The sequence below is a fragment of the Narcine bancroftii genome, chromosome 2 (assembly GCF_036971445.1).
Source record: "Narcine bancroftii isolate sNarBan1 chromosome 2, sNarBan1.hap1, whole genome shotgun sequence".
In the NCBI taxonomy this organism is placed as follows: Eukaryota; Metazoa; Chordata; class Chondrichthyes; order Torpediniformes; family Narcinidae; genus Narcine; species Narcine bancroftii.
In genome coordinates, this window is record NC_091470.1 from 63,969,762 (window position 1) to 63,997,746 (window position 27,985).

Sequence of the window (27,985 nt, forward strand, 5' to 3'; positions counted from 1 at the left end):
AGGACGGAAGGCAAGCAGTCCCGGATGACACGGCCTCTCTGGATGGCCAGTACTCAGAGTGCAACAGTAGAGCCAAGCAGTCTCCGCAGGGTGCCTTCAACCAGCGACTTGGAAAATACCAGCCCTAAGGTCAGACCTTCATCACGGCCCACCTGCTGGCGGTGGCCGAGCTGCCTGACAAGGCAGGGGGCACAGAGAGCTCAGCAAGACCAAAGAGCGACAGCTTTAACCAGAGCTCGTCACTGGACAGTGGGGTGCTGCGGGACACAGGCAGAAAGCGCAAGTGGTTTGAGGTGACATTGGGGATGACTTGGCTGGTGTCCAAGCTGCAGGAAAGGCACTGGGTGGAGGGCACAGAGGTGCTGTCCATTGACAATAGCCAAACAACGAGGCTGCTAGGGGACCTGGAAAACGAGCACACCCACCATGCAGCCACAGCCACAATGAGGCCACCAGGGGACATCAAATCTGAGCCGGGGATCTCAAAACTACACTCAAATTTGGAGGAATATGGTAAGATCTCTGGGGACAAAATAAATTGGGAATAAAGCAAAATTATGCCTCTTACAGAAGGAGATTACACATTGTCAAAGAAATACTCAATTTAAGTGACCAAAAGATAGAATTAAATATTTAGGGATTTTTGTAGATAATATTTAAAAAAAAAAATATATATATAATTTGAATTATTTGCCATTATTCATTCAAAAAGGTTGAAGATTTAAAATAGGATGAATTCACCTATAATGTTAATAGGAAGGGTTAACTGTGTAAAGATGAATATATTCCCAAGAATACAATATTTTTTTCAAACCTTACTTTTATTTTACCTCAAACAGTTTTTTTTCAATAATTAAATAAACATGTAAGGAAATTTCTTCAGAAGAGTAAAATGTCAAGTGTTCCTATGGAAAGATTAATGTGGAAATATGAATTAGAAGACCTACAGCTAACTTTATGAATTATTACCAAGCAGCTCAAATGAGATTTCTTGTCTCTCTTTTTGAAGGAGTAGAAAAGCCGGCATGGGTTAAAATAGAGTTAGATAAAATAGAGAGATTAGCAGAAGAATATATATATTATATATATGGGATTCCAAATTATTAATTGGGGGTAAAGTGACACCATTGTTGCAACACTTGATTACTGTTTGGGATAAGATAAAAGTCGAAATTGGAATAAATGGAAGCGTATCGCCTAAGACGCCTTTGACCCAATATCAGCTTGTACCTTTTACAAAGGATAACCAATTTTTTAACTATCTGGTTCAGTGAGGGTATTAAAATATTAAAGAGTGTTATGAATAAGGACAATTTATGTCATTTGAATAATTGAGGAATAAGTATGGAATATCTAGCAACACTTTATTCTGTTATTTCCAATAGAAAACATATTTAAGGAAAAAGTTAGCTTTAGAAGTGTAGTTAACTACATGGAAATGAATTGCAGTGACTTAGAAATCTGATTCATATTTAGATCAGGGAAGATGGAATGCAGAAATTCAAACCTATATCCCTTTAGAGACAATCACAAAAATTTGAGAAATAAATATCTTATATTTTTGTGAATTTGGAAATTGTACATACAAATTTCAAGTATAGATATGTAGAAATGTTCTTCCAGCCTCTTAAGAATTGTGTTAGTCTTCTTCCTTAAAATGAAAATGATCATATATAATCTGTTGGGTTCCATTGAATTTGGGGTGATGCTCCAGGCAATCCACGATATTATATTGTTTCTTTCTCTTTTCTTTCTTTTTATTATGTATATAATTCTTTATTTATGTGTGTGTGTGTGTGTGTGTCTGTGTGTGTGTGTGTGTGTGTGTGTATGAGAGTGTGTGTGTGTGTGTGTGTGTGTGTGTGTGTGTGTGTGAGAGTGTGTGTGAGAGTGTGTGTGTGTGAGTGTGTGTGTGTGTGTGTGTGTGTGTGTGTGTGTGTGTGTGTGTGTGTGTGTGTGGATATATACACAGTATATAAAATTCTTTGTGAGTGGGAAAGTAGGGGAAGGGTTATAGCCATCATGTAACAAATGAAAATTTATTCAATGTAAACACATTTTATTGTACAATCATTTATTAATTACATGTATGGAAATTTTTCTAAATGAAATATTTTAAAAAAAAGAAAGAAGCTGAGCATACTCAGCACAACCTCCACAGCCACAGTGTGCCCCCAAGGGAACTCACAACCAAGCAAACCCAAATAAGCAAATTATCTTTTATCGCAATAACACTTTTTGGACCCAAATGATTGCCATATAACGTGGTTTCACCATAGTTGTGTTGCTTATCTTAAAGAATAGTTTTCAGTATTGTAAAGACGCCCCACCCCACCACCCAATACCCCACTGCACAGATTTTGATAGCTCTCACCTTGATCTGAAATGTATTCTTAATATTTCCAATTAGGCATTGGAATATTTGACCAGGCAATGCTAGTCAGAATCAATGCTAAATCAGAACAATGCAATCAAGGTTTTACACTAGATACCATGGTATTGCATTAGCAGACTAGATCTCTGGGTTTTGTGGCTAGATGTCAACTATGAAAGGCAAGGCAAGGAAATAATGTTTTTTTTTTAATTGTATAATTTAAGAGAGTCTGAATTAAAGATAATGCATTGAAATCTATGCAGAGCCCTTAAACTGACAGCAAGCCTCCATTTAGAACCAAATATTTATTTAAACATACACAAACATTTTCAATCTTGTGTTGTCTCAGGATACTGCAAATATTCAAAGATTTTACTTTGCTTTTGTAAAATTATGCACTTAAGTGAATTTACCAAAGAATAGAAGTCATCAATTCAAGGAATGGATGGGTAGCAATATTGGATTACATAAGCAACATGATGATTGATTACCACTGAGATTTAGAAGCAAAAATGTTATTCCATTTGACGTACTCTACATAATTCACCATTAATTTTAAATCTGACGTTTTGAAGAACAAAATCACTTTGAAAATTGCATTGTTTCATTTTTAGATTGCTGGTAATTTTTGTTTGCATTTTCATAGAATTTAAACTAATTTTCCATGGTATATAAGAAATTCAGCTGAACCGTTCATTGGAGCCCATAATTATCATTGAAGCATTTCAGATTTATTGTCAAAGTACATACATGACATCACCTACAACCCTGAGATTCTTTTTTCTGTGGGCAAAGCAGAATTACCACATATTGGTAGTGCAAAAAAAAATGCGCAATGTACACATGTAAACAAATAAAGAACTTCAAACAGATAATGTGAACAAACTGTGCAATACAGAGAAATTTTTAAAAATCAATAAACTACAAAAGTATGAGTCCCTGATTGAGTTTGTCATTGAGAAGTCTGATGGTGCAAGGGTAGAAGCTGTTCATGAACCTGGTGGTGAAGGTCTTCTGGCACTTGTACCTCTTTCCTGATGGTAGCAGAGAGAACAGAGTGTGTGCTGGGTGGTATGGATCCTTCATGATTGCTGCTGCCCTCCAATGGCAGCATTCCTCATAGATGTTCTCAATAATGGGGAGGGTTTTACCTGTGATGTCCTGGGGTGTGCCCACTACCTTATGGATGGCTTTATGCTTAAGGGTATTGGTGTTCCCAGACCAGACAATGATGCAGTCGGTCAGCACACTTTCCACCACACACCTGTAGAAATTTTCCAGAGTTTATGGTGTCATACCAAACCTCTGCAAACTCCTGAGTAAGTAGAGGCACTGACGTGCTTTTTTCATGATGCCATTAGTGTGTTGGGTCCAGGAAAGATCCTCTGAGATAGTGATTCCAAAGAACTTAATTTTCTCACCCTCTCCACATCTGATCCCCCAATGATCACTGGATTGTACACCTCTGGTTTTTCCTTCCTGAAGTCAACCATCTTTTAAGTTTTAAACTTTTTATTAAACATATTATAGTAAACAATACATGAGGAGAATAGAATATAGAATCGAATAGTAATAACAGAAACATCAATATATTGCAATACATAATACAATGTATAACATTATAATAGATTGAACAATATTATTCCTTTCTCCTCAATTTGGAATATTCAAAAAAGAGAAAAAAATATATTGTTAATACCCAGTCTAACTGACCAAAATAAACAAAAAAGGCTGGGCAGACTAAACTGAGATTTCACTACAACAGATCCATACAAACTATTTATTTGGTCTTTGCCAATAATAAAAAAAACAACAAAAATCCAAAACAATCTGGAAGGTAAAGTCAAAATACAAATTACCACTTATGAAAATAGTTTATAAAAGGACACCCTCCCTTCAAACTTAACGGAAATATCAAAAGTGCAACTTCTAATTTTTTCTAAACTTAAACATGACATAACTTGAGAGAACCATTGCATCAAAGTAGAAAAATTGCACTTTTCTGTAATTAACAATCTTTCTTGTAGTGGAAGATCTTTGAAATGAACTTCTGAATTTTGTAAATAATCTATTCTTTGCTGAGTAAATCCTTTGATACTCCAAATTTGCAGTGTTGAAGATTCAACCCACTCCTGATTGTCTGGAAAGAACTGGTAGTTATTAACTCTTTGATATTTAGGCAGTTGTAATGTGTGCATAATGTATCAAATGCATTTTCCATTTTACACCTCTGCCCCAACACTTTTACAAAACAATTTCCCCCTTTCAACAGTCTAAAGCTCAAAATGCCTGTTGAAGAGGCCCACAATCTTCACAAAGACAGACACTTACTTGTCCTAGCTGTTTCTCTCTGGCCAGACAAATTAAGTATACTATTCATGCACTATTCAATCTAGGAGAATTTGAAACCTTCCTCACACAACAGGGGATGGTAAATTGTGAAAGCCTATTATAGTTCCATGTGTTGGTTATATTATGGACCTCTGCCCAAAACTTTCAGCCATAACTTAGCTATGAATATGGAATGAAGTCATAATATATAACATTACATAAAAATTCACTTTGTTTTCTATTGCCATTTATCAGTTTGATTAAAACTTAATGGATTGACAAACAATAAATTTGAAGCCAAAACTCTATTAAATCAGATTCAATTTCAGATTTATTGTCGGAGTGCATACATGACACCAAATGAGATTTTTTTATTTTGGTGTGCAAAAAAATTTCTACCCAATGTACACATGGCAAATCGCTGTATATCTGAAAACATATTTGAAGATACCTCTGTTATTTAAATGCCTTCTGATGACACCTGCTTCACAATATCTGCAGTGAGTCGCATCATAAAAGTTTTCATATAATGTTGATAATAATAATAGTGAATTTATTGTCATACATACAAGTACAATGCCTAAAATTCTTATTGTTACAGGCAAATGAATTCTTTCATTAAAAAATCCCTCCAATATTATGCTTTCAATTACTGTATCAAAATAAAGAATAAGTATAAAAGGGGTATTCACATTTAAAGTAGTGCAAGAAAAAAGAAGTGGTCTTTCAAAAGTGCGGACAGGTCTTCTAGTGGAAATTTATGATTAGGGTATGAAGGAGAGGCTCAAGAAGTTGATAGCCAATGGGAAAAAAAATTCTTGAATCTTGATTCAATGTACTGAATGATAAGATTTTTCATTTAAACTTTTAAGTGTCATCTCATATTGAAATATTTGCATTCATTTTCTCAATTCTATTTTAAATCTTCAATATGAAGAACCGCAAAATAATAGTAACTGCTGAAACACATCTTTGGAAATAAATAATTTAGAATGTTACTGAAATATTTGATTATTACCCTATTAGAATAATTAAAAGTAATTGACCCAAAATTAATTCAGCATGTAATGAATGATTTTATTTAAGCAATTATGAATTACCATCTTGGGCAGTAATTAAAGCTGAAATAACTGAATTGAAAGGTGTAGGGGTTCAATATTTGTTAGTTAAGTGGCACTGGAAAAGTAATGATGTGAAAGTCAGGTAAGAAATGCATATTCAAAATATTGCAATAGTTTTTGATCTCTGCGCAAACACCATGTGTAGAATAATTTTACTGATGAATTTTCATTGTAGAGAACATGGCAGGCCACCTGTTGAACTACTTTGGTCAATGTCATTACCAGTCCACAGTTTCTAGCAAAGGATTATTAGGGTAATGTACCTGTGGTGGACAAAATTACAATGTGGAAATTTTATTTGGGAAAGAAGAAGCAACAGAAACTCCAAAATAACATCATATATTTAATTAGCTGCTGATGTTAAGTTAGGACTAAATGGTTCAAGTTCCTGGACCAAATTAAGTAAAATTAAAACTATTTAAAAATGTAAAAATGGTCATTTAATCTTCATGCCCTACTGATGTCTCGAGTTGTTCTCTGCCCACCTTTGTACCAAAATCAATTCATTCTTTTGCATTGTGTGCGTGTTCCCCGAATGGATATTTTATAAGCAGTTATAAAAATTTTCTGTTGATGATTATTTTTTCCCCTCTGTGTTACATCTGGGCATTGGACCTCTATCTTTTCATTACGTTTCAAGAATTCTCCCCCACATTTCTGAGGTTCAGCTGTGTGGGAGAGGGAAGTGGCCTGCCTGAAGCAATCGTGGCAAATAAATCAGTTATTTCCGTGAAGCTGGAGGATAGGTTTAAGTGAAATGTTTGCTGATATAAATAGAAAATGTGGTCATGGGGTTCATTCCTGGAGTGCACCAGGTCTGCATATCTACAAGTAATTGGCAGCAAGGCAAATGTCGTCCATATGTTTGTAAGTTTTTTTTCTTCTCTTTCACCCTCCTATGTATCTTTGTGCATCAAGCCAGTAATAGCCTATTGCTATACGCACCTTAAACCTGGAGATGTGGATATATTTTCATCTATGTATAAGGTCAATCAAGTGAGTTTACCAACCAAGCTCAAGTGTCAGGAAAATCATATTAAATGCAGTAAATTTTGACTGTTAGGAAATCCTGATGGTTCAGTATCTGGCTTGCTACATCATGTTCGCTATACTACCTGTACACTTTATGTTCCCCACCCATTTGCCAGGACCTGGCTCCCAAGCTCCGAACGGAGTGCACTGCAAAATCTTGTCTTCTATTTCTGTATGACATCATCAAAACAAAAAATTGAATCAAAAGTGAGTTGGCGTGTTAGTAGAATAACTTGATAGTTTGGAAAAGCTTTTAGCTCAGCACCAACAGTTCACAGAGTTTTATAGAAATGGGCATACCATACCAGTTTGACAATCAGACAAAAGGCAGAGAAAATTTCGAGCAACTTCCAGGAAGCCATCAGTGATCTAAACAGTGGGAGCATAAGATTATGTAGAAAGGAATATTCTATTAACTATGAATAACAAAAATTACAATGTTCTCATGAAATAGGATTCCGAAGGAAATGACAACACCAGTGATGCAAATGAATTGACATTCCTAACACCAACTGGACAAAATGGTGCTCGAAACCTGAATTGAACAAAATGCAGCTTATAATTGTGGGCAGATTTAAATGTCAGCATAGTGGCTTTTACAAAATAGCACATTAAAAACAAAGTTTAAATAGATTAACACAGTCAGGTTGATAAAAGCTTTCCTCTGGGGATGAAAACCAAGCACTTTCTTGGTTGAGAGTTCTCGAGAGTTCCCAAGAGTACTCATCAGCAATTCTCACAGGAGTGTATATCTCTCCCAATGCAGATTACAAATGGAGCTGCGTGATGTTGTTAATAAACAAGAGACAGCCAGCTCAATGCACTACAAATCATAGTCGGCTACTCTAACCAGGTTTGTGTCAAGAAAATCCTGCCCAACTACCTACCACCAGCATGTAACCTGCTGTTCAGAGGTCCCAGCGCACTCAATCATAGCAGATGACACCAAAATAAGGAAGACCTATTGTTCTTTCCCGAGACTGCATTTTTGTAAATCTGATCCTTAAGGCTGTGGTCCTTTAACTTAAAAAGAGAGGCTCTAGAGATCAGGACAGCTAGAAGGTGGTCACAGGAGGCTGAAGAATTGTTACAGGATTTCCTTGAGTCAGTGGATTGGGCGGTGTTCAAGGACTCAGCTGAGAATCAGAATGATTACACCAGGGTTGCTACAGACCTTCTCAAAAAAGCTGTGGGTGAGTATGTCTCCACCAAATCATTCAGGGTTCTCCCCAACCAGAATCCTGGATAAACAATGAAATCCAGGATCATAGGCATTTAGTACCAGAGATTCTAATCAATACAGAAGGAGCAGGGATGACCTGAAAAAAGCTATTGCCCAGGGGTAGTGGAGATTCTGAAAGAAAATGGAAACAACAAGGGACACCCGACAGCAGTGGCAGGGCCTAAATGCCATAACCTGCTGCAAAATCAAATCTGGTGAAGTAGCAGATGGCAAAGCTTCACTCTCAGAGGAACTTAATTCCTTTACATCTGATTTAATTACAGTAGCAGTGAAGAAACACCCCTTGACATCCCAAAATCCCCTGATGATCCCATCCTGCCTGCATCTGAGGATGACGTGCATGCTTCCTTCAGGAGAGTGAATTTGATGAATGCATTTGGCCCAGATGGAGTACCTGGCTGAATATTAAAAATATGTACTGACCAACTCACCAGTGTATTCATGGATATCATCAATATCTCACTCCCCCAGAGCATGGTACCACACAGGGCTTCAACTATTCCAGTGCCCAAGAAGAGTGTGGTAACCTGCCTAAATTACTATCGACCAGTGGCACTCACATCCACAGTGATGATTTGCTTTGAAAGGCTGGTGTTGAAGAATGGTGACATGGATCCATTCCAATTCACCTATTGAACCAACAGGACTACAGCGGATGCCATTTCACTGGCTCTCCACAAAGCCCTGAATTGTCATGGTGAATATCTATTGCTGTTGGGTTTTAGGGTCCTTTGGGCTTGTAACAAGTGTTTTTAGTTTGTTGATTATTCAGGAATCTGATGGAAGTGGGGAAGAAGCTGTCCTTGTGCCACTGAGTGCTAATTTTTAGGCTCTTGTACCTTTTCCCTAATAGTAGCAGAATGAAGTAGGTGTGGCCTGGAAGGTCTTTGAGGATAGAGGCTGATTTTTTAAGAGATCCTCTCATGTAGGTGTCCTCGATAGAATGAAGTCTGGTGCTTGTGATATCACAGGCCAAGTTAACAACCCTCTGGAGTTTATTCTTGTCCTGAGAGTTGGCGCCTCCATACCAGGCAGTGATACAATCAGCCAGAATGCTCTCCACAGAGCATCTGTAGAATGGAGCGCCAACAACTACCTTGTTCACAGTGTCACCAAAACTGAGGTGATTGTTGACTTCAGGAAGGGAAAACCAGAGGCATACAATCCAGTGATCATTGGGGGATCAGGTGTGCTAATTTAAGTTTTTTCGAGCCACTATCTCAGATTATTTTTCCTGGACCCAACACACTAATGGCATCGGGAAGAAAGCACGTCAGTGCCTCTACTTCCTCAGGAGTTTGTGGAGATATTGTGATGGAAAGTGTGCTGACCAGCTACATCACAGTCTGATATGGGGATGAGAGGGGATTTGATAGTATTTAAGATTATGAAAGGGATAGACAGAGTGGATGTGGATAGACTATTTCCGTTAAGAGGAGGAAAGATTAAAACAAGAGGACATGAGTTAAGAATTAAGGGGCAGAGGTTTAGAGGTAACATGAGGGGGAACTTCTTTACTCAGAGAGTGGTAGCCGTGTGGAATGAGCTTCCGGGAGAAATAGTGGCGGCGGAGTCAATTGTATTATTTAAGAAAAGGTTGGACAGGTATATGGATGAGAAGAAGATGGAGGGTTATGGGCATTGTGCAGGGAGGTGGGACTAGAAAGGGGTGTTTGGTTCGGTGCGGACTAGAAGGGCCTAATGGCCTGTTTCCGTGCTGTAATTGTTATATTATATATATATATATATATATATATATATATATATATATATATATATATCCCTGAGCATAAAGCCCTCCAAAAGGTAATGGACACACCACAGGACATTATAGGCAAAACTCTCCCCACTGCCGGAAAGCAGCAGCAACCATCAAGGATCCACACCATTCTCTGTTCTCACTGCTGCCGTCAGGAAAGAAGTATAGATGCCAAATGATTCACACCACCAGGTTCAGGAACAGCTGCTACCCCTCCACCACCAGACTCCTCAACAACAGACTCAACTCATTTAAGGACTCTTGCTTGTGCACTTTATTAATTCTATTTTTATTCTCTCTGCATTGCAGTCAGTTTGTTTACATTAACTATCTGTTTACAGTTCTTTATTTGTTTACATGTATTGCCAATAAGTTGTCAATCTGCCTCACCCACAGTAAAAAGAATCTCAGTGTTGCATATAATGTCATATATGTACTTTGACAATAATTCTAAAATCTATGTCAAAAGCTGCAAAGGATGTAAGAATTATTTTTCTACATTTCATCCACACAGGCCTGGACCAGAGATAAATGGTAGAGCACTACCGGTTTCCATGGGCTTTTGATTAGCAACTTGTATTTTGATACATGGAATTGCCCCATCTATTTCTGTTACGCTGCCATGGTGGGTCCAATGAGCCTGCCACTACAAAATTCTGTGATGTACATGCCCCAAAGTATCCTATTTCATAGGCCTTGTGCCAAGAGTTTTCTTCATAGAGCACTACCATGACACAGTACACAGCTACAAGTTAAATATGGGTGCAGGTTTGTGGGGATGGCCTGAGAACAGGAGCACATTGGACTGTGATCAGAAATGGTTAACATGGGTTATGACTGAGTGACCTGAAGCATCAGTCTATCAGAATGGGGATGTGGTTTAGTGACTAATGATCAGAACAGGATGTTGTTGGGTATGGAGATTCATTGAAGGGGCAGATGATGACTCACAGATCAGTTGGCAGGGCAGTACTTGGGGAGGTTCTCATGAGGATTGTAGGCAGAAGGGAATGGAAGTCACAGCCTGGAGGGACTGGTGAGTGTAATTTTTATCGGAGATGTACCTGAAGTGTGCTATTTGTACTAGCCTCCGTGAGTGGGATGTCCTCAGACAAACTCCTCCTTGTACCTCTGATACAGATCCGGTCGCTGCTTCCATGATGGCCTACCTTATCTTAGAACCACAGACACATGGTTGAAAATCCTAAATGTAATATCCTGAGTGCAACTAACTGCACAAGTCTTGGCCTCTTTGCATGAGAGCAGATTACCGGTAGATACCAAGGCCACACAGAAGGGAATTTGCAAACTGAAAGAAATGCAGGCAAAAGTAAGCCTTTTGATCTCTTGTGTCAGTTCTAATGTTCAAAAATAGCATGGAGTGAAATGTTCAGTCAATATTTGGGGTTAGAAACCTTTCTTGATCGTGGTTGCCCTAACCCAAAATGTTGCTGCTCCATTTCTATCCATGGATGTTGTCTGATCCATTGAGCTCCTCCAGCTTCTTGTTCGTCATCTTGTGCATTTCATTAAGCACGTGGCTGATCTCTTAGCTCAGGATCAATTTTTTTGCACTAAGCACAAGTCCTTTTGATTCTATTAACAGGAAAATGTACCTATCAATGTCATTCCACCTTCCCCAGCCAGAGGTGCAGCTACAAAGAAGGGAAGGAACACTTTGCCACATTTCCCAGGATTACTGACCTTTCACATATTGGCCATGAGGCAAGTTGGAACTGGAAACTTTTCCAGTACCTCAGTTTTCTATCCAATGTTGCATGCAGGATGTCACTGGTGATCTTTGATCCAAGAGAGCTCATCGGATTTTCTTCTCTCTTTTGCCAAAGACCAGAATGCAAAGCCAGTACGTGGCTGAATGAAGATTGCTAGGAGATGTCTCAGATTGCAAACATATTTCTCTGCATTCCCTTGCATGTCAATTGTGAGATGTACCACAGCCAAAAGAGACCCCATCCTTTTAAATTCACAGCATGGTTAGCGCAATGCTATTACAGGGCCAGTGTCTTGGGTTTGAATCCAGCCCTGTCTCAAAGGAGTTTGTACATTCTCTCTGTCTCTGCTCGGCTTTCCTCCAGGTGTTCTGAGTTCCTTCCACCCTTCAAGATGTTAGGGTATTTTGATGGCTCGTGTTCGTGGGCCAGAAGGGCCTTTTATCATGTTGCCCGTCTAAAAGAATACTTGAAGATCAATGGCTGATATCCTTATTGTAGAGAGAACATTTTCATCCAGTGCTCATCCAAGTAGAATGTTTAAACAACTATATCCCACCGCACCCCCCCCCCCACTCCACTTGGACAATTGTGATAGAGATCATCTGGCATACCAAGATCAAGTTTGGAAGTTATCTGTTTGGTGATGAACAACTTTGTCATCATGAGAGCATGTTCATGCTGATGGGCCTCGAGTGAGAGCTGCCTGGAAAGAGGAAGAGGGAACAAAAAAAAGCTTTCAAGACACTTCATTTCCAGCCTTGCTCTCCATAGAAACATTGACTGCAGCACCAATCCCTATCATCCATTTTTTTGAAAACCCAACAGATCACTGGTTGTCAGGGCAACCATTTGGCCACAATGAGCAAGTTAAAAACCTACATGGAATAGGCCATCTATGTTTAATGTTTATAATAAAACCTGCCACAATTTATAACTACCAAATAATTATTTTGCATCATCTCATACCAGTTTTCCAGGCCTGTGACTGCTCTATATACCTTTAGCCTAACAGATATATGGTAGCAAGGTCAATGAGAGGGTGTTGACTTCTAGTGGTTGAAATTTCAGATGGTTTTACAAAGTGACCTTGAACGTGGAAGGCCTAACTTGTTTGGCAGTTTTGTAGGTATGAATCTGACACATTCAAAGGCACCAGTGATGATACTTTATTTTTGTCTATGGAGGGATGATCAACAAGAGAGCAGACAGCATTCTGTTGTCTAAGCAGCTACTGCTATTCTGCCAGGCCAGTGTCTCACCAATCCTGGCAATCTTTTAATGAACAGTCAGTGGATTGTTATGATGCTCTGTGAAATCCTTTTCACAATAGAATTATGATAGCACTGTTTTGAATATCTTCCCAATGTTGGGTGGTTGCTTCTTTAGTTCCTTGGAAGCTAAGAGATCATTACTGATGTATGAACCAAGCCATTTTCACACCATTAGAAGAAGCCAGTCTCTCATTTCCGTCGTAAGCTATAGAAATTATAACATCATTACTATGAAGACTCCAAAAGTTAATGATTTTAGTGCCCTCATTTTCTGGAAGGGAATCTCATTTTATATTGAATTTTTTTGTTTTCCTTTCTGAGGTAAGTAATGGGTTACATTTGATAATAATGTGTTGAGTTCTCAAGTCCAAGGGATATTTGAACATTTCTACAGAGGTAGTAATGATTACAGTGTATTTAGAAAGTAAACTCTGACGTCAAAGAAACTGGCCTTCTTAGAATGGCCTTGCTAAAAGGAAGACAAACACTTGAACTCCACTGTAGATGTGCCCAACCATTAATTGGCATGAAATGACACGCTTGCTCAAAAGTTCTGGGTACTTTCCATATCAGTTACTTTTTAGTGCAAGCAGACTATCTCTAAAGAATGGGTATTTTATCAGAATTCATCATCATGGAATATTTATTGCATTATTACCCTATATTGACAGACTATCCTCTGGGAAAGTAAATGAATACATTCATGAGCATCACCAATTTTAAATAATTAGAGTTAAAGTCTGCTGATGCTGTGATTATAGTGGAAAACAAAAGTTCTGGAGAAACTCAGCAGGTCATGCAGCATAAATAGGAAGTAAAGTGTAACCAACATTTTGGGCCTGACCCCTTGATCAAGGTATAAGCAACAAGCAGCCAGACAGCTGAATAAAAAGGCTGGGGAAGGAGCACAGGCCAACAGGCAAAAGGCCATAATTGGACATTGATAGGAGGATCCTCTTCATTTTCTCTTCTACCCTCCCACTTATATCCTCTTATCTGTTAGCCTGCATTCCTCTCCTCCCCTCGCCTTTTTATTCAGGCGCTTACATGCTTTTTGCTCATTACATCTACGAAGGACTTGGGCCCAAAATGCTGGTTACCCTTTACTTCCAATAGATGCTGTGTGACCTATTGAGTTTCTCGAGCACCTTTGGGTATTTAAGTAATTAAAGTGTGCTGCAATGGTTCAGACATTGATTTGGAGATTTAAACTGACTGTGAAATATATCTCTAAAGTTCAAAATTCTCTCTGTTAACAATGAATACTTTGATTATAATGTATAAAGGAGAAACCGACTAAATTAAACTGCAAATATTCTTTGTACAGAGATGACACAAATTCAAAACTGTCAAAGAAACACCACTCACTTAAATTTGAAATCCTCATTATTGGTAGGTAGAATGTTTTGTGGGAGTTATAATAGCAGGTTACCTATATAATGAAGTATAATTCTACTTATAACAGCTTTTGAGATGCTTTCCATGACAGCAGGAAGTGAAGTAGAAAAATACATATTTATCCATTGTTACTTCAGTAAGATTGAATGACGTTTTAGTATCTTGTATTAATAGGGAACTCTTTCTTCCCAAACATTGCTGGACAGTCTTCGATAGGAAATATCAAATACTTCCATTGACTGAAATTAGTTCGATGAAGTTTCCAGATAATTTACTGTACATGAAGACCAAGAGAGTGCTGTTGAAAAGTACCATCATTTACTCTTAGATGTTGTATGTTTAAGCTTAACTTCATGTTGTATTCTCTTGACAGGTGAATGCTGCAAATACAGAAACGTCAAAAATATTTTCTGTAAACTTGTTGATAAGGCACACTAGATCAGTGATTTTCAACCATTTTCTTTCCACTCGCATACCACTTTAAGTATTCCCTATGCCATAAGTGCTCTGTGATTAGTAAGGGATTGCTTAAGGTGGAATATGGGTGGAAAGAATAAGTTTGAAAACCACTGTTTTAATTGTACCTAATTGACTTGTTATGTGCACAGTTTCATAACTCCAAAGGAAATGGGCCAATGACATTTTTCTCAAGCAAAATATTTCAGTAACAATTGGGTCCAGAGCAGTGATTCTCAACCTTCCCTTCCCACTCATATACCACCTTAAGCAATCCCTTATGAATGACAGAGCAGTGATGGCATAGGGATTACTTAAAGTGGTATGTGAGTGGAAAGAAAAAGGTTGAGAACCACTGCCTAGATTAACATTCTTGTGGAATGTCTTGAGTGGCCTCTAGGGTGTATTGTACCATAGTAAAATATGGAGTAGATCTGAGGATCTATGCAAGGAAAATCCTAGTCCTGAGAAAAAGTCAGATGCAGAACAATGCAGTTTTTCATAACAAATTATGCAATCCATTCGCGAATCAAATCATGTATTGCAAGCAGCTTCCAGAATTAACTTGGTTCTGATGCAAGCTCCTCCTCTGTGCAATGTTATGTCAGAGCCTCAACTCCTTCCAAAGTTTGCAGAGGTTTGGTATAAAATTGGAAGCAGTGGCAAATATCTACAGATGTGTTGTGCAAAGTGTGCATTACAATCTGCTATGGGGACACCAATACCCTGCAAAAGTAAGTAGACACAGTCCAGGACATCACAGGCAAAACACTCCCCACATCTATAGGGAATGCTGCCATCGGAGAGCACCAGCAATCATCAAGGATCCACACCACCCAGCACATGCTCTGTTCTCACTGAGACCATCAGGAAAGAGGAATAGGTGCCACAAGATTCTCACCACAACGTTCAGGAACAGCTGCTACCCCTCCTCCATCAGAATTCTCAACATCAAACTCAGTTACGGAGTCACTTAAGGACTCTTCCTCTTGCACTTTTTTGATTTTTTTTCTCTGTATTGCACGATCAGTTTGTTTATATTTCTTTATTTGTTTGCATGTTTACGTCAAGTACAGGTTTTTTTTGCACGACCAATCATTGGTAATTTCTTGCAGAAAAAAAAGGATCTCAGGTAGTATGAGATGTCATGTAGAAAATAAATCTGAATTGCAGGAATAGAATAAGCAACTAGAGGTGAATGTTGAAATCAATAAAGAAAAGATGTTGCTGAGTAAAAGGGTAGAAAAATTGAGAAAAGTGGAAGCAACTTATCTGCGACATTGAATATAACTTTGTAAATTCACTACGCCAGAGAATGTGGTTGTGCCAGATGTGGCAGATTTTCCAGTCTGGACTATATTAGATTCGGAATTTGGCATGAATATGTCACAAAATTTATTGTTTTGCTGTAGCATATCACAGTGCAAACATTTATATAAACTACCTTAATAAATAAAAATAGTGCAAGAAAAAGTTGAGGTAAGGCAGTGTCTTTGTTTCATTGTTCATTCAGGAATCTCCTCAAGCTGTCGTGCTGCTGAAGTGGTGTCATGCCAACAACTTTGCACTCAATGTTAGCAAAGCCAAAAAGATGATTGTGGACTTCAGGAGGAAATCAGGAGAACACAAACCAGTTCTCATCGAGGGGTCAGCAGTGGAGAGGGTCAAGAACTTTATCTTTTTCCCAATGGTAGCAGAGTGAAGTGGGTGTGGCCTGGGTGGTGAGGGTCTTTGATAGTGGCTGCTTTCTTAAGACACTGCCCCTTGTAAATGTCCTCAATGGAGTGAAGTCTGGTGCCTGTGATGTTGCAAGCCGAATTAACCAGCGTCCGTACCAGGCAGTGATGCTACCAGTCTCCTTGGTACACCTGTAGAAGTTTTTGAGAGTCTTTGGTGACATACAAAATCTCTTCAAACTCTTCGCAAAGAGTAGCCACTGGAAATCCACCTTCATGGTTGCATTGATATGGAGGTTCCAGTACAGAACCACAGAGACAATGACACCCAGGAATTTGACCCTCTCCACTGCTGACCCCTCGATGAGAACTGGTTCATGTTCTCCTGATTTCCTCCTGAAGTTCACAATCATCTGGTTTTGCTGACATTGAATGCAACATTGTTGTGACACCACTCAATGAGCTGATCATTCTCCTCACACTTCAGCATAGTTTAACTTCACCTCTTTTATCAGATATTATGAACTAGTATCATAAAATTTTCCAGTTAACCGTGCAAGTTTGAAGGAATGTGGAATCAAAGTGTTGGTATGTTGAAAAGGAGTTCAAAAACAAAACATTGTGCGTTTCAGGAAATGTGGGGGATAGGAGCCCAGTAAGTTTGAAGTGAATGTGAGAAACAAAGCCACAGTGATTTCAAAGGGCCCTGGTGAGTTGAAACAGAGGGCAAGATCCCCGTTTGTTTAAAGAGAGAGCTGGAAACAGGATTTGGTGTGTACAAAGAGATTGCAGGAAACATCATCCACTGAGCTGAACAAAGAGCCATTTGAATTTCTAAAAAATTAGATAGCAGGCTCTAAGGCATTGAGTGTACTTGATCAGTTTGGATTGGAAATAATCTGTAAAAAAAGATGCAAGTGAATTTAATTGCAGGGTGATTTGTAACAGTGACAAGTGGAGTAATGCGGGGACTTGTTCTGGGACCCCCCCCCCTGCTCTTTGTAATATTTATAAATGACCTGGATGAAGAATTAGAAGGATTGTTGGAATCTAGGGGTTAAAACATTATGAAAGAAATGATTAATTAATAAGTTTATATGTACTGCATGGTTCAGGGAAAAAGAGGAATGTGATTAAGTGGCAATCACAGCATGGAGCAAAGTTGGCTGAGCAAAATTGTCTGCTCCCAAATACAGGGAGAGGAAATGCATAAAATGATTTAGGAGGAATGCTCAAACTGAAGGAGGTGGTGAGTAGCACAGGAGACACAGGCCAGACCAGAACAAAGAATGGCCTGCAAGAAACAAAGGGAATGGAAAACAGTCTAGGAGGAAGATTAAGGCAGGAGGAGGTGTTAAAGAGAACAGCAGAAATTGGCCAGACAGGAACAGAATGGTGATTAGAAATATCTGGGGATGAATTAATTTCTGATCAAAACAACAGGATAGTCTGGCCTGGAGGATTAAGATGGGAGCGCTACACCCCAGATATCTGCAAAACAGGAGATGACTTGTGATAACCCTTATGCAAAAAGATCTAGCAAAGGAAGACAACTTTTGTTCTGTATGATAATGAAATCTAGCAAAGGAAGCCAACTTTGGTTCTGTATGATAAGGTTGATCTATATAAACTGAGCCAACTGGACAATAGGGGTCAGTCTTGGGGAATAGCTCACTGTGCAGGTGACCTATGAACTAACGACTGACCCAGAGCTCTGTTAAGTTTTATTCTTGTGCTGTGTAATAAATTGACTGTTGAACCGAATACCTTCTCCTATCACTTCATTCAAAGAACACGCTGGACTCAGACCACACATAGACTAAATTAAGAGTAAGGTAAAGCCAGAGTCCGACAATTTGGTGACCCCGACGTGATGAAGATGGAGAAGTGACGGAAGAAAAAGATACGAAACACCGGTCGATTGTGGTGTGGTGATAACAACAAGAGGCCATTCAACAAAAGGAGGTAAGCAGACGCCTGTTTAAACCAAGTTCTGCTATTGGCAACGATAAAATTGTGTGTTGTCACTACTCTCCAAAAGTCCTAGTTAAAGCCAAAGAATAAAAGTTTCAGGGGTTAGAGTCCCCTGCAAGAAACGGGGGTTAGAGTCCCCCGTAAGGAACTGGGGTTAGAGTCCCCTGTAAGAAGCGGGGGTTAGAGTCCCCTGCAAGAAAAGGGGGTTAGAGTCCCCCTAGTAGAACGGGGTTAGAGTCCCCTGTAGAAAAAGGGGGTTAGAGTCCCCCTAGTAGAACGGGGTTAGAGTGCCCTCGTAGCGATCTCGAGAGATAGGTTTAGACACTTGGCCAATTAGAATAAGGTGTATTGTGATAGTTATTTGTTTCTATAGTGTACAATAAGTATTTGTTTAAGGATCGTGTACCATAGTAGTGTATAATAAGTATCTGTATAAGGTGTATTGTGTTATAGTTATTTGTTTCTATAGTGTATAGAATCGTGTAGTGTATCATAATAGTTTATAATAAGTATTTGTTTAAGGATTGTTTACAGTGTGCCGCTGGTGTTTATAATAACGTGGGAAGGGTCGAAGTAGATTGCAGGGTGGCAAAATCCTACCGGGGAGAGACCCAGTGAACTACGAAGTCTAAAGGGTTAAAAATCGGAACATAAGATGGAAGGAGTAATTAGGGATGTAGGGCAAGAGTTCGGGGAAGACAGATGGGTTCCCCCATCTGTAAACCGACAGTGGGAAAAAACAAGGAATCAATTACTGGGAGGATTACCGAAGGGAGAGGAGGTACAGTCTATGGCATGGTACAAACAGATATGGAAAGAACTGCAGAGTCAGGGGAAGGTACCACGAGGGTTTGAAAAATCCGGCTGGTACTGTACTTAGGAGAAGCAGAGAGGGAAGCAGCCAAGGAGGTACAGGAACATGAGGCAAAGGGACAATGATCTATATGGAATAGAAGAAGGCTTAAACAACAGAAAGAAGTGAAGGAACAGAGAAGGGCAGATTTACACAATATGACATTGGCTTGCATGGCTGTGGAAGCGAACCTTCAACATGATATTAAAAAGGGATCCCATATCATAAAGGAGAAAACGGGGGAGGTTAAGCTGTCAGCCCCGCTATATCCAAAGTTACCAGATGCCAGTGATGCAGATAAATGAGGGAATAGTGAATGTCACTGAATTAGCAGGTCACGAACTCCAGGAGGCGAAGGAGAGACTTAAGAGAGTTATGCAGGAAAGGGTGGAGGAAATGAAGGAGTTAACAAAGGAAATACAGAATGATGTATGTAAAGTGAGGGAAACTAGTATGTGACTGGAAAAAACAAATGAGAGAGAGCAAGAACAGACACTTGAGAATGCCTTCTCGGTAGGAATGTCAGAGGATCACACCACCCCCACTCCTCACAGTAGACAAAAGGAGTCAGAGGATGAGGAGATCTTGACCTTTTTGAGTCAGTGTAAGGAGAGTTGGACGGATAAAGCAGGAGTACACCCAGCCACAGATCCCTTGCAGACTACACTCTTTAGGGCTGCAGTAATGAGTGGACTGCCAGCTGTAGTTAGGGAGGCATTAGAGAATAACCCTGATATTCCTGGCTGCTCGAATGAGCAATGGGAAAAACATTTGACCCATCACATGAAACGTTACAGGGCTAAGCAAGAGGAGGACAAACAAACTACGGAGTCGGCACAAGTGCAACTCCTTAAACTTCAATTGGAAGAGGCTAGGAAAAAGGCAAATGAGACAAAAAAGAATTCCTCAAAGGGTGCGAACCAGATGATTCAGCAGCCACCGCAGCCACCACAAGGGAATAATATGAGTTGGCACCCGGCCCCATATTGGGCACCGGGTCCCACCTATGTGGGCAGAACGGGAGGTCCAATGGGGGGATTCCGAGTAAGAGAGAGAGGTCGGGGTGCTCCACGAATGCAGCCAGCCGTATGTTTTGTATGTGGTCAGCCAGGACTGCCCCCTAGTTTGGGGTCCTCAGGACACTGGGGGAAGGGGATATGGACCACCACAAAATGAGCATTGGGTCCAGCCCCAGAGATCGTCAGTGCCACCCCTGGTACATCAGGCACCCCATGCGGCTTTAGCTCCGAAGAGACAATTCCCTTTGCTGATAGAGGAGGAGCAATATTGCCCACAGTGTCGGAGGCCGAGCACCCACGAGCAGGCTAGGTTGGCAGACCCTTTCCTGCAGATTAAAGTAATGGACATGGAAGTATCCTTTTTAGTGGATACGGGAGCCAAATTTTCAACACTCACTGGCGCTGAGTTTCAAGCTAAAACATCATCCTCTAGCGTCCAGCTGATAGGGTTCTCGGGTACACCAGAAAATCTGCCGTTTTCTACACCACTAGTCACTTCTGTGGCGGGACAGACTTTTACACATCAATACATTTTGTCAGCCAGGTGCCCTACCAATCTTTTGGGCAGAGACCTACTGGTCAGGTGCGGAGCATCGATCCTTTGTGGACCCAGCGGAATAGAGGTCACCTTTCCAAATGGATATTCTATGAACTGTTCATTAACTACACTTCATTCCGGTTCTCAGATGTTGTTGGCGGCAGCTGGAGGATCCGCGTCTGAGGGACAATGGGCTGACATTTACTGGGGGCTGTTGGAACTGGAGGACCCACAAAAGGGAGGGCTGCTAAAGCTTTATAATCAATGGAAGCCGTGGATCCAGACGTTACACCCATATACCCCTCCCTCGGACCCCCTCCATGCTACCCTCTTTTACGATAGAGATGGGGTTGAAATTTATCAGCATGCCTTTTATGAAGAGGTAGAGGGCATACAATGGGAGATTAATTCGGACTACATAGTGGTAAGAAAGGAGGGAGTGGCCGCTACGGTGGCACTGACATCTGAGCAGCTGGAATGGTATGTGATGGCTGGTGAGGCCATTCCTCGTCACCCTTGCAATTGGCACTACTCACCAGGCAAAAGATTTGGGACCGATGTGTCGGAACTTGATGTCCCTAAGTGACTGGTCCGATACCCAAATACCGACAGTGCAGTTCTCCTCATCTGGTCAGGCATACATGATCAAGTCCTCCTTGAGCATAGACAGATTGAACGCTTTCATGGTAGAGAGAAGATGGATCACCCCGACTCGGCCCCTAGGCTAGATTCTCTCCCTGAGAACCTGTGGTCAGTGGGATCAGCAGATGTGGGTTTTTGTCAGCAGGTTGATCCCATAACCTTCGAACTATCAGACTACACCCCAATTTGGCAGATGCAGTATCCCCACAAACCTGAAGCTGAGGAGGGTTTGGCAGATACCATTGATGGCCTTATGTATTCAGGGGTGTTGGAACATTCGTGTTCTAGTTGGAATACACCCATCTTACCTGTTCCTAAACAAGACACGGGCAAATATCGGATGGCCCATGACTTAAGGTGCATCAATGGTATTGTGAGAACACCCACAGTTTCAGTACCAAACCCATATACTGCCATGACTGCTTTAACCCCTAACCACAAGTGGTTCTCTTGCATAGATTTAGAGAATGCTTTCTTTTGCTTGCCGCTGGCAGAACCACTAAGAGATGTGTTTTCATTCACGTATAGAGGTAGAAAGTTGCGGTATACTTGACTCCCGCAGGGCTTTATCTTATCCCCAGGGATTTTCAATCAGGTTTTGAAAGAACAGCTGGGGGGGCTAGCACTGCCAGGTGGGGTAGTTCTGATCCAGTATGTAGATGACATCCTATTAGCAGCACCTGATCATAATTCCTGTTTGGAGGCCACCTGTCTCCTGCTAGTGCAGCTGTTCAAGGCAGGCTTTAAAGTCTCTCGCTCAAAGCTGCAATGCTGCAGACAGGTGGTCACCTTTTTAGGTAGAATGGTCTCAGCGAAAGGCACAGGGATTTCCCCTGCACATTGAACAGCGATCCTACATCATCCAAAACCAAAGACAGTTAAGGAAATGCTTTCGTTTTTGGGTTTGTCAGGTTATAGTAGGCAGTTTATCCCATCGTATGGTGAGTTGACACATCCACTGCGAAATTTGGTGAATGAGCAGGGGATAAGGAATCTGGGAGCTACACTTGATTGGACTGCACAGGCTGAGATGAGTTTTATTCTATTGAAGCAAGCTCTTACAACAGCTATAGATTTGGCGATTCCAAATTATAAACTACCTTTCTTTTTGGATGTTTCTGAAAAAGCACACACAATTGATGGTGTTCTTTTTCAGAAAAAAGGGGATGGAAGATGTGTGCTCATGTATGTGAGTATCACACTAGACCCGACGGAAGACAGACACCCACCATGTACGAGACATGCAGCGGGAGTAGCAAAGATTCTACAAAAGGTGGCACACATAGTAATGGGACATGGCCTGACGGTACTAACAACATATAGTATTGTAGCATTTGTGAGCTCAACAGCATTTACAATGACTTCGCTAAGGCAGACGAGACTAGAAAAGATCCTGAATGCTCCAAATGTTACGTTTACCCATGAAGGCATTAACATGGCAGACAATATGGGAGAGGGAGAACCACACTGTTGTGAGAAGAGGGTAGTAAAGGATATTAAAATAAGACCTGACTTACAGGCTACACCCTTAAGAGAACCAGATGAAACCTTGTTTACAGATGGGTGTTGTTACAGACACCCCACAGATGGATTGAAAGCTGCCTATACAGCAAAGATTCTACAAAAGGTGGCACACATAGTAATGGGACATGGCCTGACGGTACTAACAACATATAGTATTGTAGCATTTGTGAGCTCGACAGCATTTACAATGACTTCGCTAAGGCAGACGAGACTAGAAAAGATCCTGAATGCTCCAAATGTTACGTTTACCCATGAAGGCATTAACATGGAAGACAATATGGGAGAGGGAGAACCACACTGTTGTGAGAAGAGGGTAGTAAAGGATATTAAAATAAGACCTGACTTACAGGCTACACCCTTAAGAGAACCAGATGAAACCTTGTTTACAGATGGGTGTTGTTACAGACACCCCACAGATGGATTGAAAGCTGCCTATGCGGTGGTACGAAAAACTACAGGAGGATTTGAAGAAATCATTACAGGGACAGTGAGAGGAAAGGAGTCAGCACAACTCGCAGAACTACAGGGAATGATAGCAGCATTAGAATGGGCAGAAGGGAAGGAGGTCAATATATATACAGACTCGGCATATGTGGTAGGGACAATACAGGTTGAGCTTTTAACAGCAGCAATGACCCCAATTAAACACGAGAAGGACGTTAGGAAACTGGCTGAGGCCCTCCTGAAACCAAGGGCATTAGCAGTTCTTAAATGTAAAGGACATGATAGAACAGATACGATGGTGGCTCAGGGAAATCAGGAAGTGGACATGGCCGCTAAAAAGGGCAGCAGGATACGGCCCTCAGTTTATTATGATACAGGCAGACAGAACAACACATGACTTATTACCACCGTGTAGGGTAGAAGTAATAATACAGGAACAAGCAAAGGCATCACCTCAGGAAAGGATGGTATGGGAGGAAAGGGGGGCAACCGAGGATCAAGGACTATGGAGATCGACAGACGGGAGGCTAGTTTTACCATCTGGACTCATGAAACCCCTCCTCGAGGAGGCGCATGGGATAACACACTGTGGAAAGAAGCAGATGATAAGGTATTTGATACATTGGTGGCACCCCTTCCTGCTGGTGATGGTGGAGAACCATATTAGAGAGTGTGAGGTATGTATAACTTTCAATGTCAAGGCGACTGTAAAGCCACATGAAGGACAGTTCCCGTTACCTAAGTTACCAGGGCAGGAAATTGTACTCGATTATACGGACATGATTGAGAGGGTAAGTGGCTATCGATACCTCTTAGTAGCAGTAGATGTGTTCACAGGGTGGCTGGAGGCAATCCCTGCCAAAAGAGAAGATGCAAGGACGGTATGTAAATTCCTGATCAACCAGTATATTCCGAGACACGGATTTCCCAGAAAAATTAGGTCCGATAATGGAAGTCATTTTAAGAATAACGATCTACAGGAGGTAGAAGCGATGTTGGGATTGAAACATGCCTTTGGAACGGTGTACCATCCACAATCCCAAGTGAAAGTGGAGAGGATGAACCAAACAATAAAGGGTAAGATCGGGAAAGTACAGGCACGGACCAAACTAAATTGGGTGGATGCATTGCCCCTGGCATTAATGTCAATAAGGAGTTCAGTAAGTTCTGTGACAGGATTTACTCCATATGAACTACAAACGGGGCACCAGTTTCCGGGACCGGGAGCCGGAATTCAGACTACGAAGAATGAGGTAAGTTCAATGGGATGCAAGCTTTATTATGATAAACTAATGGCTCTGGTGTCAGATTTTTCACAACAGGTCACAAGTCCCAACAGAAAAGGGGAAACACCGATACCATCAGTCGCGGAGTGGGTTCTGCTAAAGGTCATCAAGAGAAAGTGGTCGGAGCCCAGGTGGACAGGACCCTACAGAGTGGCGGAGAGGACGTCCCACGCGGTTCGACTACAGGGAAAAGGCGAGACGTGGTATCATTGGAGTCAGTGTCCAGCAACAGACCCACCGACACGGACACTGGAACAGATTCGAACAGAGATGACTGGGACTCTGTGAAGAAACCACAGACTAAGAACTTTTTGAACGGTCCCTTTAAAGAGACTATTGGATTACGGTGACTGTATTTCAGTATTTGAAGTGATATTTCTATATTGAAGTCAACAGAATTTAGGGGGCTGTGATGGACACTATGTGGGGACTATGGGTGATGTTGTTCCTAGCCCTTGAAGCATCTGGAGAAGGAAACAACTGTACAAAGTGTTTGTGGTCAGCCTGGGAGGCCCATAACGAACCGAAACAGTACTTTGCGGATTGGACTGACATTCCTGAACACTGTGTTGGGGCCCCCACTGGACTGAAGTGTGTTCATAATGGCCAAGTTTGTGAGGTTAAGTTTAACAAGGGGTCGGAGATGCCGGTCCTTGCAAAAACTCCTGAGGTCTTGGTCCCATAAGTTAACTGGTGGTTGGTCTCATTTTCATGAGACCAAAAGGGGGACTGTTGGAATCTAGGGGTTAAAACATTATGAAAGAAATGATTAATTAATAAGTTTATATGTACTGCATGGTTCAGGGAAAAAGAGGAATGTGATTAAGTGGCAATCACAGCATGGAGCAAAGTTGGCTGAGCAAAATTGTCTGCTCCCAAATACAGGGAGAGGAAATGCATAAAATGATTTAGGAGGAATGCTCAAACTGAAGGAGGTGGTGAGTAGCACAGGAGACACAGGCCAGACCAGAACAAAGAATGGCCTGCAAGAAACAAAGGGAATGGAAAACAGTCTAGGAGGAAGATTAAGGCAGGAGGAGGTGTTAAAGAGAACAGCAGAAATTGGCCAGACAGGAACAGAATGGTGATTAGAAATATCTGGGGATGAATTAATTTCTGATCAAAACAACAGGATAGTCTGGCCTGGAGGATTAAGATGGGAGCGCTACACCCCAGATATCTGCAAAACAGGAGATGACTTGTGATAACCCTTATGCAAAAAGATCTAGCAAAGGAAGACAACTTTTGTTCTGTATGATAATGAAATCTAGCAAAGGAAGCCAACTTTGGTTCTGTATGATAAGGTTGATCTATATAAACTGAGCCAACTGGACAATAGGGGTCAGTCTTGGGGAATAGCTCACTGTGCAGGTGACCTATGAACTAACGACTGACCCAGAGCTCTGTTAAGTTTTATTCTTGTGCTGTGTAATAAATTGACTGTTGAACCGAATACCTTCTCCTATCACTTCATTCAAAGAACATGCTGGACTCAGACCACACATAGACTAAATTAAGAGTAAGGTAAAGCCAGAGTCCGACAGGATGGATCAGTAGGTTTGTGAATAATACAAAGGTTGGAGGTGTTGTAGATAGTGTTGTGCCTTAGGATATAGACAGGGATATAGAGTTGGGTGGGAAAGTGGCAGGTGGAGTTCAATCTGGAGAAGTGTGAAGTGATGCATTTTAGAAGGTTGAGCTGGAAGGCAGAGTTCATGGTTAATGGCAGGATTCTTAATAGAGTGAAAGAGCAGAGGGAACGGGTTCAATCCATGGATCGCTCAAGGTGGCCATGCAGAGTGATAGGGTAGTTAAGAAGGCTTATGCTATGTTGGCCTTCATTAGTTGGGGCATTGAGCTCAAGTCAAGAGGTATAATGGTGCAGTTCTATAAAATGCTGATGAAATATTTTTAGTTTCTGGTCATTTCATGACAGGAAGGATTTGAAAACTTTCAAGAGGGTGCAGAGGAGATTTACCGGAATGTTGCCTGGATTGGAGAATGTGCCTTTTGAGGCAAGATTAACCGAGCTAGAACTTTTCTCTTCGGACAAAGAAGGATGGGAGGAACTTAATAGAGGTCTATAAGATTATGAAAGGCATAGATGAGATGGACGGCCAACACTTTTTTGCCAGGGTGAGGGGAAGAAAGTTTAAGGGCGACATTAGGGGAAAGTTTTTTTTTTACACAAGAATAGTAGATGTCTGGAGTGCATTGCTAGGGCTGGTGCTGAAAGTAGAAAAAGTAGGGACAGTTAAAAGTCTCTTGGACAGGTACATAAATGCAAGAAAAAGTAAGAGGGTTATAGGTGTGAAGTAAGGAAGGTTTAGATTATTGAGTAGGTTTTTACATTGGATCAACATTGTGGGCTGAAGGGTCTGTACTGTGCTCTAATGTTCTATGTTCTGCATTCTATTCCAAAACAAAAGTGTAAGTGACAAGTACTGTTATTAACAACAAGCATTAATGAAACAACATAACTTTCAACAAATGGCTTTGGTTCTCCTTTTTGATGTCTTTGTAACAAGGTTTTTTTTCTTCTTTTTTGAATAATATTGTAGCAAATACAAACTTAGAAACTTCCTCATTAAAATGAATGCTGTATGACCATGCATTGAATTGTTTGGAATCCAATTATCATAGAACTAAGGTAATAAATATTTATGTTGTGTTGCTATAAGAAAAACTTCACATTATTCTAAACTCCAAAGAATCAGATCCAAGTTCTTTAACCAGGATATGGTGTGTATTCTGATAATTTTTTTTATATATGGCAATTCATTGCCTTTACAGGCAAGGTCTCTCAACTCTTCCTCTGCTACATCGATGACTACTTTGGTGCTGCCTCGTGTACCCATGATGAGCTCGTTGATTTTATCCACTTTGCTGCCAACTTCCACCTTTACCTCACATTCACTTGGTCCATCTCCAGCAACACTCTCCCTTTCCTCTATCTTTCTGTCTCCATCTTGGGAGACAAACTTTTGACATCTTCTACAAACCCACCAACTCCTACAGCTATCTTGATTATTCTTCTTCACACTCTGTCCCCTGTAAGGATTCCATTCTTTTCTATTAATTTCTCTGTCTCTGTCATATCTGTTCCCAGGACAATGTCTTTCATGCTAGATCATCAGAGATGTCCTCCTCCTTCAAACAATGTGCTTTTCACTATACCACAATCAACTCGACCCTCACCTGTATATCCTCTAATACCTACATATCTACCTTGGCTCCCACTGCCCATACACGCAACAAGGACAGGATTCCCTTTGTCTTCAACCCACCGGTCTCTGTGTCCAACATATCTT

The 27,985-nt window shown here is 40.8% G+C and overlaps 2 long non-coding RNA genes across 4 annotated transcripts in view; one reads left to right on the forward strand and one right to left on the reverse strand.

Annotated features, from left to right (window-relative positions):
• Positions 1 to 27,185, forward strand: LOC138753637 (uncharacterized). Of its 2 annotated transcripts, none has more exons than XR_011351319.1 (3): positions 1 to 513; positions 18,186 to 18,359; positions 24,697 to 27,185. It is a non-coding gene; the product is annotated as an uncharacterized lncRNA (long non-coding RNA). The 2 variants fall into 2 exon arrangements; XR_011351318.1 differs by lacking the exon at positions 1 to 513 and adding an exon at positions 10,825 to 10,896.
• The window catches only part of LOC138752364 (uncharacterized), a 98,007-nt gene that overhangs the window by 1,717 nt on the left and 68,305 nt on the right, over positions 1 to 27,985 (reverse strand). The gene's annotated exons all lie outside the window — the stretch shown is intronic.